Consider the following 20012-nt stretch of genomic DNA (forward strand, 5'->3'; position numbering starts at 1 on the left):
GGGAATCAAATTCAGGGCCTAAAAATTTTTTGCATCAAATTGGGTCCCTAGAAATTTTTTTTTAATTCAATTAAGGCCAAAGTGTGCCAGCAGACTATTTTATCCCAATCATCAATTCCACGTGGCTTTTATTATTATTTTTTAATTACAAAAATAATAAAAAATTATTTTTATTTCCAGCTCAATTAAATAATCAGAAAAAAATTAAAAACTTAATAAATCAATCCAGCCCTAATTAACTCATCTAACCCCAAAATTTATTTTCCACCCACATCTTCATCTTCATTCTGTTCATCTTCCACTTCCTCTTCTTCCATCAAACCCAGCAATCTAGAACCACCACCACCTCATCTTCTCTCTTCCATCAATCCCTAATCTAAACGGAGGATTTCTTTAACAAAAGCACAAGAAAACCCCTCCTCCACTATCGAAGCTTCATCACAGCCAAGCTCCAATTCCATCTTTCCTTTGCAGCAACCCACGGTAGAGAGAAGCAGAAACAACAGAGGCAAGGGTTTCTCGTAGATCCAAAGTTTACGGTTGCATCTCCAATCTTTACCCTAAACCCAGCAACACAACAACCTTACAACCTTCATGAACACAGACAGCAACAACAGCCTCCACCACCACAACCCACAACCTTCACCCTTTCTACAGAGCCCAGAAAAACAGACAAGAGAAGGAGAAGGAGGGATCCAGGGAAAGAGATCGAGAGAGACAGAGAACCCCCGATAGAAACCTCACACCCCAACCTCCATCGAGATCGAGACGGAGGGGGGATGGAGAGGCGCGGTGCGAGGAGCCGAGAGACAGCGAAGCGAGATCGAGAGACGATGGACCACCACCATGCCTTGCACCTTCCACCGCAAACTCCAGAACCCACCTTTGCTTTGGGTTTTTTGAGATTGGTTGTTGTTCTTGGTGATGGAGGAGGAAGGAGAGATTGAGTATTGTCTGGGTATTTTTGGTTTCTTGCTGGAATTTTATTTTTGGTTGTTGTTCTTAGTGATGGAGGAGGAAGGAGAACTTGGTTTCTTGTCTGGGTTCAATTTGGGGATGGGGAAGTTTTGTAATTGGGTTCAATTTGGGGATGAAAGGATTTAATCAGGGATTGGTTATAATTAGATTATTAGGTTAGTTTATTATTTAGATTATGTAATTGTTTTGTTAAGAGATTATTAGATTAGGATTTTATTAAGTTTTTTAATTTTTTTTTCTGACTTAATAAATGAACTGGAATTAAAAATATTTTTTTAATAATTTTTATAATTTAAAAATAAATAAAAAAGCCACGTGGAATTGCTGACTAGGCTAAAATTGAAGTCTGGCAACATTTGTCCTTAATTGAATTAAAAAAAATTCTTAGGGACCCAATTTGATGCGAAATTTTTTCAGGCCCTGGAACTGATTCCCTTTACAATTTCAGGGGCCTTCTGATGTATTAAGCTTATTTCTTAATTTTTTTGATGGTTTTTTTGCTTACAGACAAAATGTAGTACCATGTAAATAATACAATTTTTAACTATATGAAGTACAATGTAAATACACCGTTGTGGATTTCAAAACTATATGAAAATGCTTTCATTTTCAATCTTTACTCTTTTAACCTAACTATGTGTATTAAATGATAAGTTTTTTTAATATAATCACTATATATTTACTTTTATTTGGTTATTTTATATTAAAAAATCATTATTGTTCTCTTTTAATTTAGTTTAAGATTACTTCGAATTTTTTTCATTAATATCCAATAACATGTAAAATTCATTTATGATAAAAAATTTAGTAATGAATACAAATATGGAAGATTTAATGTGTTTTTGTATTAGAACTAACCCATTAAAGATTAACTTTTTGGCAACCTAACAATGACACAAAAATCAATCAACTTTTTCAATTCTATTGACATATGGAGATGGAATGAACAAAATCCTGATTGAACCTAAGAGAAATAATTAGCACTTTTACATAAATACTCATGCTTAATTTAAGAGTGGTGTACAATGAATTAGTGAATGACAAAGTTGCCCCTCAGCTGCAAAAACTTTTTTTTTTGGTTGCTTCTTTTTTTTTGGTTGCCAAAAACTTTCAATTTATATTTTAATTAGATTGTGCGCAACTACATAGTTAATATTAATTCCTAAATTAGTTATCCAATCATCTACACTATTTGATGGCATGCTTTTTAACCCACTTTTTCGGTCCTTAGCATAATAGATTTCCTAGCCTCAGTTAAAAAATATATTATTTTACTCATTTCTGTTTTTTCTATGTTTATTTTACCATGGCAATCAAGGCTATTAATTTTTTTTTTTGAAAGTAAGGCTATTAAATTTATTAGTTACCCAATATTGTTTTATTTGATGGTGTGTTTAAAAATTTGTTTTTGGTGTATTTAAAATTCTATAACCACTATGCAATTATTAAAGACAAATAAATTTAGTAACCGACTATGTACCAAAAAAAAATTAGTAACCGACTTGTTTTACTATCCATATGCATTCTTTAGTCAAATTCCATGACAAACTTTTTTTTTTTGAGAATAATTCCATGACAACTTTAACCTTATATTTTGATTAAATTTGTATTATCATTGTCCACTTTAAAGCTGCACTTAAATTCTTTTATAAAGTATTCAACTACATTCACTTATATTCTTAAAGACAATTTAATTTGATAACTTATGTTATTCAAATGTAACAGAATTTGAAGCTAACATTTCAGATCTTACTAATTCTAACCTGACATTTCAGTTCTTCTAACCACTCTCCAAAAATCATAATCATTAAACATTTTATGTTCATAAACTACTATAAGTCATCCTCGTTACACTTGCCTACATTACAGGTTTAAGAATTAAAACCCTGATTCCACCATTGAAAAAATAAATGGATCATAGTGCTTCTGAAGGTGATGTTGGTCTTCAAGGCGATGTTCCTCTGAAAGTTGTTCAACAACCTATGATTCACATTGAGTCCATGGGACTTCCTAGTGGTGGTTTCCCACCACAATCATCAACTCAGGTTGCAGTCCATCACAGCTTGCAGGCACCAATTTCAAGTAAGCCTACAATGAACCTCATTTACTGAACTATTAGTTACTAATCTTAAAAACTGCAAGAAAAAACCAAGCAAATAAGTATAGTTGGAAAATCCTATTAGGTAGAAAATAGCAAAAACTTAACCACAACTGGTTTTATACTCTACCTTCTTCCAGCCATATGTGGTTCATTTCCTGAAATTAGCTTAACTACATGAACTACTTATACCCCTACCACTGTAAAAGTTTTTCCTGCCCCAAATGAGCATTTGTCTGGAAAATATAGTTCATAAGCTTCACCTCTTATTCTCAATTATGTTCATAACATAAGAAAACCAAAGGTCCCCTAACAAACTATTCTTTTTTCCTACCTTTCCACACCAGAATTAAAGCACAAAAAATCACTGTCTAAAGAAACACTTCAATTAGGCAATTTTCTTAAATAAGCAAAAAATGGAAGCATATAAAGAAAAGGAACTAAAAAAATTACTAAACCATTAAAGCAAAATGGAAACATAAACCTTGAAATATACAAAAGTGCAGATTTCCATCTCCCAGTTAGGGTCTTCAATAGTTTTCCCACATGAACATCCAATGCAATGCAAATCTGATGAAAGAAGCCACATATCTGATATGATGATAAGATCCAGTCCTGCCCATGGAACATGTCAGGAAAAACAATTCAAATAATCACTGATCTGAGTCCTCATTCTCAGTTTATCAACAATCACCTTGAGTTAAATCCACAATATATAAGAGATGAACAGATAGAGTTGGAGTCACTCAGCAACCACGTTGAGTTAAATCCACAATTTAGCCTCAAATAAATCAAACAAACCTGGACAGATTCTTGATTTTCCTTTCTAATCACTATTTGCAGCTTCAGTTTGGATCCTTGATCCTCTGATCTATACAAAATCTCAAAGCCTTAAAAAATTAGTGAACAAAATCCATTTCCAGTAGTATATGAACCTGCATAGGCAAATAAGCTCTATGTTATTGTTGCTTGAGAAAACAACATAAAGGCAGCTATTGAAGCTAAGCCAAGAAAAATGGAGGCAATTAATACTTACAGTTTTTTGTTATCACAATGACACTGCTTTTCTACACAATATCATGTATTAGGATGCTTGTTGGCACAATGGATAGTGAGGAGTTGAATCTCACACTTGTGACCATGGTCGAAAGGGAAATAAAACAATTTCAATTGATTATAGTAGTAGAAATAAGTCAGAAGGAGATAAAATGTAATAATACTATATAGGAACCAAAATCTAAGCATGTACTTGCAAGCACACAATCATAGATGAACCTACGTTACCATCTTTAAAAAATTAGAAAAACAAAAAAACTAATAGCAATAACCTGCTTTCACTTGAAGCCGACAACAGACATCATTTTAGAAGTGTAGTCCCTGCAACACAGAATGAGAACGGAAGGTGTCTTTATCAAGTTACCTTAGAAGCATCCCTTTGCTTTTCTTTCATGACAATAGCCACTGCTTGTCTCACAACAAAATCTGAAGAATAGATAGGGTGAAATCACAATGGTGAAGTGAAAAGATGAAAGGAGGAAAAAAGAGAATGATTCTCACAATGGGGATTGGCGATTCCATAACAGTAAAAAAACACAAATGCATAAAACATTAATTCAATTCTAACCCCCAAAATGCGAGCATGTGCGTCAGTTCAAGTGAATCAAAGTCCCTCAAATTCGGACTCTCCAGAGCAGAACTGCAGGTAAATTAAAAATGCATAATAAGGTCGATTGAGATGAACAAATGAAAGACAGAAAGAAGAACAGTAAAAGAGTTGCAGCGAAAGAAACCTAACATCATGATGTTTGCCTAAGCCTGCAAAAAATCATAACTCTATGTGGTTGCTCATGTCTTTGAAATTTAAATACATATAAAAAATACAAATGCAACTTAAGTAGCTGACTCCATGTCTTGCACCAAAAGCTGAAATAACACTTTTAAACCACACTAACATGGTAATGAGAACATGTTAACTTCAATGATTAGTGAAAAGGACAGAACTGACAATAATTCTTCTTTCTTGATCAGAAATGTGGTGTTATGATATTATCTCAGATTGATAATTTATAGTTTTATACATTAGAAAAACACGCAACACGGTTATACAAATTCTCATATTAATATAAGAAACAAAAACCTTAGTCTTCAAGGATATGGAAGGATGTGAATTTAAAACTATAAGAGAAGTTTTATGTTCCGTGGGATCCAGCCATGCTTGAACCCCACATGGAAGGATTGGTGTTGCAAGGCTATCATGCATCTTCTCTTAAAAGGCTAGCTTATGATTGGAGGACAATGTATGGCTGATTGTTTCTGCAAGCTATTGGCCAAGCCTTATATAATATCACCCTTGAATCAGTGGAATTCATGATTGCCCAAATATGTTATTAGCTATGATCATGTAAGCATGTTTCTGAAACCTTTCCACTAAGTATATCTTAATAATGTTACACTTCTCATTGAAAGGGTCAAATCTAATGCATTTAATAGATTTTACCTGAGTAGGATCCTCCGCACCCAAGCTAGATGATTTTTTTGTACTTGCAGCCATCGATCTCTCAATCAATCTCTAAGGCATAAACCCTTCCACGATCATTTCTCATTGGAAAGGTCAAATCTGATGCAAGGATTAGTAATATTGCACAAATACTCATTCAATGTACTTTTGATGTTCTGGACTTCTGGTCCGGTCCCTTCTTTTTGCTCCACTCTTCATAGTAATAATGCAAATTATAAAGATAAAAACATAAGAACCGAAATTTAAGAAGATTGCATGAGAAAAAAGGAAAGAAACCACACCTACCCATTTTAGTCCTTGAGGATTCGTGTTCTGCTACACCAAATTTCAAGCTTCTCTGAAAAGAAAATGCTCTAAAACCTGCAAATTAGGCATGGATTCAATGCAAAGCCAATGGAGACGGAGGATTCGACAGTTCCGCCATCGGAGTAAGATGAAGGTAAGGGATTCAGACTAACCAAAGAGGGAAAAAAACGATACCTTGCGAAGATATCGAAGTCGTCTTAGATCTCTCTGATGCAGACAATCTGACGAAAGGGGAATGTACAGAGCGAAAGAAACGATCACTCACTTTAATACTGGAACAAAACGAATGGGGTTTCAAGAAGTGGTGGAATTGAAACGGAAGCCTTGATTGCAGAGAACCAAAACGTAAGCCTTTTTTGGCAAGAGAAATGGTAGAATGAAAACGGAAATCTACCGAGCGAATGCTAAAGGGAAATCCGTTACGGTCGATTAATTGGCCAATTAGGATTTCACTTTGCTTTCTATCAAAGAATCAACGGCCAATATCAAACTAAAGACTAAAGGGACGGCCAAGATTTGATTCTCTATTCAATAATTAACAAAATTACAGAAATATCCATAGCAAAAATTTCAACCATGTGTAATGATGTATTGAATTCCCGTTTAACCCTCCAAGCTGCCAAAACTTTTCCTTTATATATAGTATAGATAGATATAGATAGATAGATAGTAAATATCTTATAGAGACATTCATTTAATTTTGAAACTATTTTTCTAGATTGTTCATTAATAAGTTTTATCTTTACTACTATTTAATTTAATTTAAATTATTAAAATTGTCTGCATATAAATATATTTCTTGATTTTTTCTTTCAATTTATGATTGATAGTTAATATTCTAACTATTTTAAGTACTACGTAATAAGTTAATCTTTCGTATAAGAAAATGAAAAGTTGACAGTTAATAGTTAATAATAATGTTAATAACATAAAATATTCATCAATAATTTATTACTATCATTATTAAGAAAAATCACAAGTTAATTTAAAATTATTTTTTAAAATAATACAAAACTACATTATAGTTAATTTAAACAACATGCATAATCATTTCACATTTTAAAAGTAAATTCCAAAATATATATTTACAAAAAGCATTCAACCATTAACTAATTTTAGTATTTAACATGTTTATTTTATTTAAAATATATTTATTTGTGCTATTTTTGTATCTTTTCAGTTTTTCAACCTTATGCCGATAATTATTTGATATGAAAATGAAAATTTATGTAATCTTGCCAGTAATGTAGAACTCAAGTCTTATTTATTTATATATATATATATATATAATTTATTAAGATGATATCTATCTTTAGTACTTAATTTTTTATTTATACGTAAAATGTAGTAGTAAGTTTTATTGGTTAATTTTTAAAATTCATCAACTTATGATTAATAATTATAATTAAAATTATAACTATAATTTTAATATATTAGAGTTTAAATTTTTTTACAATTAGTTATACATGTAAAATTTATTTTACTATATATTTTTATTAATGTAAAGGTAGTCAATTTAAATTATTATTATTCAAAATTTGTCCTCAAGTTATAATTAATAGTTAAAATTTAATAATTATTAAAAATCATTTTACAATATGTGAAATTGAAAAGTTTTTTTTCTAATTTGGAAATTGAAAGGTTAAACAATTATTAATTAATATAATGAATAATAAAGTAGTTGTAGTTATTTTTTTAGTTTTGTATTTTATTATCTAATGTATTTAATATAAAGGTAAGATAATCAATGCAAAAAAGTTCAAGTCTCCTTTACATATATATATATATATATATATAGATAGATAGTCTACTTTAATTTTTATACAAATTACAGGGCAAAAACTTTTACGGGGAGTAACGTTTTATAAGGAAATATTTATGTGTTAATAATAATATAAAAGGTGCTTGCTGTGGTACGTTAAGCCAGATTAAGGTGTCGTACCCAAAATGAATCGGTTCAATAATAAAGACTCATGTACCGGTTAAAATTTTGATTGTGTTCTATCGTAGTAATGCAGCATCCCATTCTTAGGGACATGAGATTTGAAAGTTGTGTTTTCTGAGCTTTGTGAATTCATCAACCATGGTCATTTTACGCGCATCTCATCACGATCATTCGTTTCCACAACTCGTACATTTTTCATCAAAAAATGAATTTCATGAGATAAAGTTAATTGACAAGTAAAGTAAAATCTAAAAATGTAGTATTTACCTTAAATAACGTGATAATAATCTATAAAATTACTTAATGGGGTACCATAACCAAAAAAAATTGAGGGTACCACAGAATTTACCAATATAAAAATAAAATTTCACAGTGCTTTTTTAATAATTTCAGAACTAGTTGTATATAAAAGTATGAAAATTTGACGGTGAAACATGTTACGGGAATTAAAAAATAGTAATATATATACACATATGTTTATGTTTAAATTTCACAGTAAAACGATCCCACGGGATGAGAATTTTACATGAAAATATTTCATGTTATAACATATAACTAATATAAAAGTAAATGTTTCCTACTATGGAGATCAGACCCATTTACTGCATCATAACATATGGTTTCTGGATGGATATGATTTTGAAAGACCAACAAGGTTCAACACGACACTAATATTAATCTTAATGTTGATGCAGGAGTTCAAACTTAATCGGATGTAAATAGTAAGTTGGTTGTGTTGCTTTGAATTGATAATGTAATGTAATATATATTCTAATTTCATCTCTAAAAATGTAATATTGACCTTAATTTACATTTTATATAAATTTTAAAAAATTAATAGGTAATTATTAAATTACCAAAGTTAATATATACGTACTCCCTCCGTTTTAAAAGAAGTCGGTTTAGGATTTATACTATGTTCCAAAATATAAGTTATTTCAAACTCAAAACATTTTCTCTCACTTTCTTCCTTATATACCTTCATTAATATTAGGGAAAACAATGAAAATGGTCCCTGATGTTTGAGCGAGCGCTGGTTTTGGTCCCTTCCCGGAGTAACTTCCGGAAATAGTCCCTCTGGTGAGCCAAACCGCCATGCTTGGTCCTCGCCGGAGAGTTGCTCCGGCCACCGTGCATATGTGGCTATGCCACGTCAATTAAGGAGCCGACGTGGATTTTTTTATTATTATTTTCGTTTAAATCAGTAAATCATTAAAAATAAATCTAATTAATTTAATGCAATTAAACCTAATTACTCTTAATCCAATTTTTACTCTTTTTTTTACAGCAATCTTAATCCAATTTAAACCTTCCAATTTATACAAATCAAAACCTTCCAGATTGAAACCTCATTTGATTAAGAACATCATCAGACACCATTCCAAGCCAGCCAACGCCCCAAACCCACCTTCAACAGAGCCACCTTCAACACTCACAATCAAAGCCCTTGCCATGATTTCTGGAAACCAAACCCAAATCATCGACCTTCCCTCTCTTTTTTTCTCATTTTGTTTTCTCTGCTCTGTTCTTTCTCTGTTTCACCCACACACTAGCAAGTTTCCTCTTTTTTGTCAAATTTCAGAAACCCAAACCCTCAATTTTAGAAACATAGAAACCCTTGTACAACAACCCCAAATTTCAGAAATCCAGAAACCCCCTTCTTCTTCCAAATCCTTAACCCCCTTCCAGTGCCACCGGATTCAACCCAGATCCCTCTCCCCCTATAACAACTTCACCACCACCCCTTCCGTCACCAACAATCTCCATCATTTTCCCTACCGAACCCAGCAACAACAACAACAACAACAACAGTATCTAGATCTTCCTCCTCCTTCATCTCCTTCTTCGTGGGGCTTGCGGTGGGGTTGGATGGATCTGGGTGTTGGGTTTGCGATTGGGGGTGTGACTGTTGGTGGGTTTGATTGATATGTTTATGGGTTTGTATTCAAACCCATTGAGAGACAGAAAGGGCGTGGGAGAGATGTAACAGAGAAGACGAAAGAGGAAGAGAAAGAGAAGCTGCAAACGTGGTGGTGATGGAGGTGCGAACTTGGTCTCCAAACCCCAACGACAGATCTGCAATGAAACCCACTTCCGCCTCCCACAAATCAGAACCGATAAGGAAAGAGGATTAGAAAGGAAGATGTATAAGGAAGGGAAGAACATGAAGCTGCAACCGCATATCCCTGTTGTGTGTTGTGTTTCTGTCAATGATGATAAGATGAATATAATAATTTAAAAAAAAATGAAGATCTGAATTGTCGATGATGCTTAGATGAAGATAAGATTAGGATTTTTTAAAAGAAAAAAAAGAAGATAAGATTAGAAAAGGTTTAAAATTATGGGTTAAAGGTTTTTTATTTTTATTTATTTTTAATTGAAAATATAAAAAAAACCACGTCATCTCATTAATTGACGTGGCGTGTCCATGTGAGCAGGGTTGCCGGACTTAAACTCTAGCACGGCGGTTTGGCTCACCGGAGGGACTATTTCCGGAAGTTACTCCGGGAAGGGACCAAAACCAACGCTCGCTCAAACATCAGGGACCATTTTCATAGTTTTCCCTTAATATTATATCTCTTAATTACCACTTTCAATTTTCATTTATCATAACCCTCATTTTGCACTTTTTTCTTGATAGGTCTCACTTTGCACTTAACGAATAATACATTTATCTCGTCTTAATATAATTGTTCCGGTAGGGGCGGACAGGAACCGACCGAAACGACGGAAGGCCGCTCAAGCGAGCCTCACCTAAGAGGGCCTCACCCAAAGCTCCAGGCCCACTAAAGTAGTGGACCAAAGCTGGGGGACTACTGTTCTGGGACGGACGTAGACGCACCGACCTCTACCCCAGTATGGTTAGCACCCGACCGGGGTTACCCGGTGAAGGCCCCGAGGGGACGACCGGGGTGGGGCGCCCCGGGCCCGGTACCACAAGCGAGACGACATCCTCCCCTTATCCAAGTACCTGGCCCCCACCACCTAGAGGTTGACGTAGGCCCACCACCCTACGGAACTAGGGTGGTTGGGAGGTGGGTCCCTAGGAATTCTAGGCCGTTGGATCACTGTTGACAACAGGAGGAGCAGAAGGATCCAACGGCCCCTAGTTCACCGGTACGGACCATGCATGACGTTGAATGGCTCCAACCCTAATACCCCAACGTGTATATAAAGGAGGCGACACATCCTTTCTAAGGTACGTTATTCTCTTCACTTCACTACTCACTTACTCGATTCCCCTACTCACTTTGGCATTGGAGTCCCTTGCAGGAGCACCTCCCGGAATCACCCAGCTCACCAGCACACCAGCCCTTCTTCCCTCTTTGCGGTCCCAGCGCTCCAAGTAGCTTAGACACCCTGATCCTCCAGATCATTGGCGCTGTCTGTGGGGAACTAGTAAACATTTCCTCCGCCGCGTGCCGTCAGAGACAAGAACAACTACGAGACGCAATGGTAGAGACACGACAAACTTCTCGCCGTTTCAACCCAACTCCCGAGGGCCATGTGGAAACACTTGATGAATCCACGAACCGTCAACCCTCCCCCCGACCCCAGAGGACCACCCCTCCAACGCCGCCTCGGGGCCGATCCCCGGAGCCAGGGATCCTTACCCCTCACGCTGCGCACGAGGCCATGTGCAGGCTTGAGGCCCGAGTTAAGGCGATGGAGGAGGAGCATCCTCCGGAGGTAGGGCAGGAACGCAATGTCCAGGCCCGCAACACTCGAGACGAAATCTGCGCCCTCCGAGCGCGCCTCCGCCAACTAGAAGATTTGGAAGAACGATCCAGAATGGATCCGATGTTCTCTCAAGAGGGGGAGACGGGAAGGAGACCACCCTCGCCTTCCAACTACCAAGACGACTATGGCCGAGAGCAGACTACGGAAAGAGCCGTAAATCAGCCCTCCCATCACCGCAGGCACCACTCCCCTCGCAGGAGTTACTCTGGACGGAGGAGCCCCATTTCCACCAGGGAACCACTCAGGGACCCGGTCCGCCCGCACGACGCCTTGGTTACCCTACCGCAGGTGATCAACGACCCTCTCTCTCCAGACATCATGGCAACCCCTTTCCCCCCAGGATGGTCAAGGCCTAAAATGAAACTCTACGAGGGTGACTCCGACCCGACTGAGCATATCAACTTCTTCGTGGGAGCCATGCAGTATGCCGGAGCTAGCGACCCGATCTACTGCCGCTGCTTTCCGATGAGCTTGGGGAAGGGCCCAATGAACTGGTTCCAGAACCTCCCCAACAACTCCATTCGCAACTGGGAAGGGGTCATGTCAAGTTTTTTAGCCCAGTACTCCTCAGTGAGAAATATTCCGAAATCAGAAGAGACCATAGCCCTAATTAAGCAGGGCGAGAAGGAATCCCTGAAGGCCTTCCTTAACCGCTTCAACAAAGAAGCAGGAGACATTCCGGACCTACTCCCTCAAGTCCGCCTTATCTTGGTACGGCAAGCGCTCAGGCCAGGCCCTTTCTTGACTTCCCTGGATGGGAAGAAAGCTAGGACACTGGAGGAATTTCAAACCCGATCAGAGAAGTATATTAACATGGAGGAAGCAGCGACATTGAGGTCAACCAATCAAAACCCAGTCCATAGGGATAGCGACATTGAGGTCAACGGAAGAAGTTCGATAGCTACACCCCCCTGAACTCTTCCCTCTCCCGCATCTTGCGGGAGAGAGCCTCCACCGACCTTAGGGATAAGCCCCCCCCACTACTCACGTGGGGGGATAAGCTGGATTCAAAAAGGTTCTGCGAATTCCATGACAGCCCCGGCCATAACACGGACGAGTGCCTGAACCTGAAGGACAAAGTAGAAGAACTAGTCAGAATCGGGAGACTGTCAAAGTACGTCGATCTCTCCTCAGGCGACCTCCCTCGTCCGCGTTCACCACCACCTAGAAGGTCCCCCACCCCGCCCAGAGTCCAGGCCCGAACTCCGCCCAGGAACCGAGCCCGGACACCCCCTCGGGCAAGGAGCCCCCAACGTCGCAGAAGTCCAGACCGACACAGGAGCCCCGATCGCCGTAGAAGTCCGGATCGACGCCGGTCTCCAGATCGGCGGGGCCAAGATGAAGTACGAAGCGCCACGGGACTAACCTAGTCAGTGTCGGTTCGATCGCCGGAGGATGGGCCGCCGGCAGACCATCAAACAACAGTTGGAAGAGCAGTACTCGAGTCATCATGTCAGCCGCTGGACGGCCTCGCCCCAACTCCCTCCGCCCACCGCAGTAGAAGGTTCCCATCACCTTCACGGAAGATGACTACGGCACGGACACCGGCGAGGAGGACGATCCGATTGTCGTGGAGGCCCTCATCGCAAACGGTAAGGTACGACGGGTTCTCATCGACACAGGTAGTTCTGCTGACATTATGTTTTATGATGCTTATAAAACCCTAGACTTATCGGTGAAAGACCTGATCCCCTATGACCACGACTTGATCGGGTTCACTGGGGACAGAGTTCTGCCCTTAGGATATTTTGATACATACCTCTCCATAGGAGACCGTGATGTTTGCAAGACTGTAAAGGCCCGGTTCTTGGTGGTGAAATGCCCAACAGCGTACAACGCCATCATCGGTAGACCGAGCCTCAATGTTTACCGGGCCATCGTCTCCACCCACCACCTGATGTTGAAGTACCCATGGGCCGGAAGGGCAGTTTCCGTACGCGGAAACCTAACCATGGCCAGGGGGTGTTATAACTCCACCTGTAGGATGGCACGAGAGAACCGCAAACGGAAGAAGCCCGACCACGGGAAACGAGTCGAAAGCTTCCACCTCCGAGCAGGAGCATGCTTGACCGACATCGACCCGAGAGTGGACCAGTCCAGAGATGACCAGCGCCTTAAGCCTGATGGGGAAGCCCGGTCTGTCGAGATCGGCCATCGCCCCGAGCAAGTCACGAAGCTGGCACGAGACCTCCCGCATGACTTCTATAGAGTAACGGGCACTTATTTGTCTGGTCATCCGCGGATATGCCGGGCATCGACCCAGCGTTCTGCAACCACAAGCTATCAGTAGACTGGAAATTCAAGCCAGTGGCCTAGAAGAAGAGACAGATGAGTGCAGAGAAGCAGGAAGCGATCAAGGAACAGACAACCGAGCTTCTACGAGCCGGGATCATACGCGAAGTCAAGTACACCACTTGGCTGTCGAACGTGGTCCTGGTTAAGAAATCTAATGGGAAGTGGAGGATGTGCGTTGATTACACGGACCTGAATAAGGCCTGCCCGAAAGACCCCTTTCCCCTCCCCAGCATCGATGCCCTGGTGGACAACTCCTCGGGATACGAGTATTTGTCCCTCATGGACGCGTATTCCGGGTACAACCAAATTCCGATGTGCAGAGAAGATGAAGAAAAGACTGCTTTCATAACCGATCGGGGGACATATTGCTACACTATGCTTCCATTCGGCCTGAAAAATGCAGTGGCCACCTACCAACGGATGATGACCAAGATTTTCGGGGCACTTATAGGGAAGTCAGTCGAAGTCTACATCGATGACATTATCGTAAAAGCACCAAGGGGAGGCGACCACGCGGCCGATCTCGTCCTAGTCTTTGAGCAACTGAAGAAGCACAATATGCGCCTCAACCCCGAAAAGTGTACCTTCGGGGTCAAAAGCGGGAAGTTCCTAGGATACATGCTCACAAGTCGCGGGATTGAACTAAACCCCGAGAAGTGCCAAGCCATCGTAGACATGAAAAGCCCCCGGACGGTCAAAGAAGTCCAGCAACTGGCAGGACGGATGGCTGCAATCGGAAGATTTCTCCCCAAGGCCGCCCTACGAGCCCTACCTCTTTATGCCCTACTAAAGAAGGGAGCGAGCTTTGCTTGGTCCGAAGAGGCCGAGCAAGCCTTCTCCCGGCTGAAAGAGATTCTCACCTCTCCACCGATCCTGTCAAGTCCAAAACCGGGGGAGCCCCTGTACTTATACTTAGCCGTTCGGGACAAGGCTGTGAGCTCCGTGCTGGTGAGAGAGGAGGCGGGAATCCAACTACCCGTCTACTTCGTCAGTCGTTCGCTTAAGGGTGCAGAACTCCGATATCAGATGCTCGAGAAGGTGGCACTCGCCCTCCTAACCACTGCCAGGCGACTCAAAAGATACTTCCAATCCCATAGCATCATAGTTCGCACGGACCAGCCTGTCAAGCAAGTCCTACATAAGCCGAATTTAGCCGGACGAATGGTGAGCTGGTCGATCGGGTTGTCCGAGCATGACATCCAGTACGAACCCAGACGCGCGATCAGGGCGCAGGTCCTAGCAGATTTCCTGGTGGAACTCACGGGCGATGAAGACCCCCCGGCGGAAATCTCCTGGGTCATCCATGTTGACAGCTCAAGTAACAAAGAGGGGGGGGGGGCGCTGGGATCGTCCTCCAAAGCAATACAGGGATGGTAGTTGAACAGTCACTGCGCTTTAATTTCCCAACCACTAACAACCAAGCTGAATATGAAGCTTGCATAGCGGGTCTGGTAACGGCGCGAGACCTGGGGGCGCATGACATACTCGTCTGCTGCGACTCCCTCCTGGTAGTCTCCCAGGCTAACGGCGAAGCCCAATCTAAAGACCCAATTCTAGAGCAATACCTCTCCCACCTGAAATGACTCGCCACAACATTCCGTAAGGTAAAATTCCGCCATGTCCCAAGGGCTCAAAACGACCGCGCGGATACCTTAGCAAAACTGGTAAGCACCGGGAAGCCCGGTCTGAACAGGACAGCCATTCATGGCACACTGGCCTTGCCTTATGTCGCGGACCCCAACCGCCCTGCTAGAGTCAACACCATGAGCATAAGCACGGACGAGGATTGGAGGACCCCTATTGTCAAGCACCTCACAACGGGCTGGCTGCCGCCTGATAAGTCGGAGGCAAAGAAACTGACTAGGTGCGCTTCCTGGTACACCATTATAAACGATGACTTCTTTAAGAGAGGATTCTCCACTCCACTTCTCAAGTGCTTATCAAAGGAACGAGCGGACTATGTCCTCGCAGAGATTCACGAGGGCAGCTGGGGCCACCACCCCGGCGGGCGTTCTCTGGCAAGGAAGGTCGTCCGGGCTGGCTATTACTGGCCCACCCTGGAGAAAGACGCTGCCGATCACGTCAAACAGTGTGACCCGTGCCAGAAGCATGCTGACCACCGCTTAGCTCCACCCGAGCAACTCTCGACTCTGGTCTCCCCTTGGCCTTTCCACCAATGGGGAATGGACCTCTTGGGACCCTTCGAGACCGCCCCGGGACAGCTGAAACACCTGGTGGTCGCGGTAGATTACTTCACCAAATGGATTCAGGCGGAGCCCCTCGCCACGATCACTTCAGCCCGCATACAACGTTTCTTTTACAAGAACGTCATCAGCAGGTTCGGGGTACCTGGAGTCCTGATTACCGACAATGTTACACAATTTACCTCCAAAGGGTTCAGGGAGCTGGTAGACAGACTGCATATCAAGCATCACTTCACCTCGGTGGAACACCCCCAAACGAACGGGCAAGCGGAAGCTGCAAAGCGAGTCATCCTCAGAGGGTTCAGGAAAAGGCTGGACGACGCTAAGGGCAATTGGGTGGAGCAGCTCGACCACGTCCTATGGGCATACCGCACTACCCCGCACTCAACGACTGGGGAAAGCCCGTTTCGCCCAACTTTCGAAACCGAGGCAGTCATCCCAGCGGAGATTGGAGAACCAAGCGCTCGCACCCTTGGCTACGACCCGGGGGAGAACGATCAGCTCATTCACGAAGACCTGGACCTGCTCGCTGAAAGGAGGGCAATCGCTAACTGCAGAGAATTAATCGCGAAGCAGCACGCAACCATTCGCTACAACAGGAAGGTTGTCTACCGCGTGTTCCAGCCCGGGGACTTAGTCCTCCGCAACGCCAGCATCGGAGCCCGCGGGACCGAAAGAGACAAGTTAGCCGCCAACTAGGAAGGCCCATACAGAGTAACTGAAGCAACCGGCACCGGCGCCTACAAGTTGGAAAAGCTCTCTGGGGAAGAGATCCACCGCACTTGGAACGCCGCCAACTTGAACCGCTACTACAGTTAGCTCTGCCCGACCAAGCACCCCAAGCCCAGTTTCTTTTTTAATGTCCTTAAGTCAAGCTTCATTTTAAATTAGAATCAAGGAACTGTTTCCAGTTCTCCTCTTGTGGCCGAACACTTGCATTTTTTATAAAGAAACAAGAAGGAGTGTTTTGTTTAGCTATTTTCGCACGGACGCCGACCTACGAAATTTAAAAGACCCACCGGGCAAGAAATTTAAAAGACCCACCGGGCACGAGATTTAAAAGACCCTCGGGGCACGAAATTTACAAGACCCACCGGGCACGAAATTTAAAAGCCCTCGGGGCACGTTAGCTAGAAGACCCTCCGGGCACGAAAATTAAAAGTCCCACCAAACACAATAGTTACAAGACCCAACCGGGCAAGCTGAATAATATAAGTCGAAAATCAAACAAACCGAACAGGTTAATCATTACTATTACCACCAAAAGTTGTCATTACAAACGGTCAACTATTACAATCGTCCAGAAGGACTCGAAACACTTAAGCAAAAAATAAAAAAAACATAACAACCCCCTCTGAGAGCCTGCTCCGCCGGGAAGATCGGGATGAAATTCCCCTTGGAATCCACCGTTCCGATCTACCCCCCGGAGACCACCTTTCGATAGCCAATGGGCCCAGTATCCAAACCCGGGTTGACAACCGAAAGCTGGCTCACCGCATTGTTGAAAGAAGCCTTGTTAATCTTCGACACGGTGGCCGCCAGTTTCTTATCAGCCTCCAGAGAAGCGACCTTGGCCTCGAGCTCTTTTTTCTCTTTCTCCAGAGCAGTACTCTGATCGAACTCAAGAAGCCAAGCGACCTTCTCTCCCGCCAACTCCTTCTCTACCTCCTTCAATCGAGCCGCACCGGTCTCGACGCCCTCCTCAGCAAGCTTCAACCGTTCCCCCAAGTCTTGAAGAGTCGCATCGTCGTCCAAAACCTTCTTCTTCACCTGCTCATTCTCGGCCTTCGCGTTGTCCAACGCCTTGCTCAACTCCTCGATCGTAGAGCACCCCGCTTCCAGCTCCTCACTCATGGAAGATATCAACTGCCCATCCTTCTCGGCCTTCTGTCTGAGCTCCTCCAATTCTGGCAGAGCCAACAACTGCAGATACCGAACAGTAGAGGCAGTCTTGAGCGAGGCCCGGTGAGCATAATTGAGGAGTCCGTAGGGCTCCTGATCACCCAGGTACTTCTGGTCACTCTCCGTCAGCAATAGGTCGTCGATCTGATCTAGATGTTCCCGGCAGTTGGTTGCCCTAGGACCCCACAACGAAATTCCTGTGGGGGCTACCATGGTAACGGGCTCCACCCGCTCCGCCTTGGAACTCTGCCCCTCACCTTCAAAGTGGTCTTGATTGCTCTGCACCCTCCGCTTCTTTGGGGCCGGATTCCGGGCACCCTCCTCCTCATCAGACGACCGCCCCTCCTCTTGGACGGGAACAAAGCCCCGACCCCTTGGGGATACACCCTTCGGAGGAGAACCAGCTCCCTGGCCACCCTCCGTCAAAGTCTTCTCCGCGGACCCAGATGTTCCTCCTACCTCAACTCCTTCCCCACTCTTAGGATTGGGGACCGGCTAATTTTCAGCACCTTCCTCCCCCCCCCCCCGATCGGCGCTCACCCTCGGGAACCTCAGTCTCTTGATCCTCCTCCTCATCCGTGGTCTGACCGTCTTCCACCTGCAACGCCTCCAACAGGGTTCGATCAATGTCTACCATAGCACCTGCCCAAAGAAGAACGACATTAGCAAACAAAAGAAAGAAACGACGGGGGGTATAATATATATATATAACTTACGCAATAGTTTAGCATTCTTCTGAACGCTAAAGGAACACAAGTCATAACAACGAAGGGGACGAACCGGGACTTTCTTGTCCCCCTCCATGACGTAACGAACGGCACCCATCAACAACCGTTTGAATTCCAAGTCGGTCTCCAATAGGGCGCCCTCGTCCGAGAAACTGAACGACGTCACCTTCTCTCTATAATGAGCAGCATTCCAGGCCAACGGGAAGCGCGGTCGCATTCCGCCGCTCGGACCTTGCTCAAACCACCAGTAGGGAGGAGGCGAGGTTGGCACCACTCGACAGAACTGGTCTGAAATTCGTATTCACCTAGGACAGATGTGATGCACAATGTTGCAACAATGTGTAGCACAACAAAACACAATCAGAGTATTAAAAATAAACAAACAGTTAAACAGACAAACACAAGAAGTTGTTAACCAAGTTCGGTGAACATCACCTACGTCTGGAGGATACCAATCCAGGAGTCAATTCACTATCAAATAATAGCTCACAGGTCACATGGAAGTCCCTCCTATACCTAAGTACTCCCCCTTAGTATAGAGCCTCTTTTATGTCCACCACTATTACACAAGTGAATCTAGCTTAGCCCTTCTCCTCTAAGCTATGAGAAAACTTTCTCTAACCCCTAATGACCACTGCCACAGCGATCAAGTCATGTTTATCAATAAACAAGTTTGATGAGATTACAACTCAACTAAACAAATCAACTTAGTACTTTGATGAACGAAAGCACTAAGTTGGTACAAAACTCACAAGAGGACTCACAAATAAAAACCCTAAGATCAGTATGTAGCACTCTGAATCCGTATCCAGCTAGGGTTTATAAGTTCCTTTATATAGACGTTCACTTGAGGCTTGGATCTTCAATGGGTTGAACGTCATAGAGTCCACTAACACGCTTCTTGGAAAGAATCTTCAAGGAATCAAATCTTACCAGAATAAAATAACAGAACCAAGTAAAACAGAATTCAAACTTTGAGATAGACTTGGTTCACACGTTATCAATCTTGTTACTTCAGCCAAGATTAAAAGAAACACGCCTTCAGAAGATAAAACGCACAGCATAGAATAAATCTTCTGAATCCCATACAATCAGCAACCTCACAACAAACTTGACTTTAACGACTGAACCAACAACATATGAAATTCCACCATGTTGCTCCAGATGTTGGAACATATGGTTGCACATCATGGTTTGAGCAAAGTGCAGCCAATCAAAAGAACTACAATCTCCCCCTTTGGCAAATTTTTGCTAAAACATGATCAGAAAGTCAAACAATGCAAAAACAACAATACTC

Source organism: Lotus japonicus, chromosome 5 (genome assembly GCF_012489685.1).
Source record: "Lotus japonicus ecotype B-129 chromosome 5, LjGifu_v1.2".
NCBI lineage: Eukaryota > Viridiplantae > Streptophyta > Magnoliopsida > Fabales > Fabaceae > Lotus > Lotus japonicus.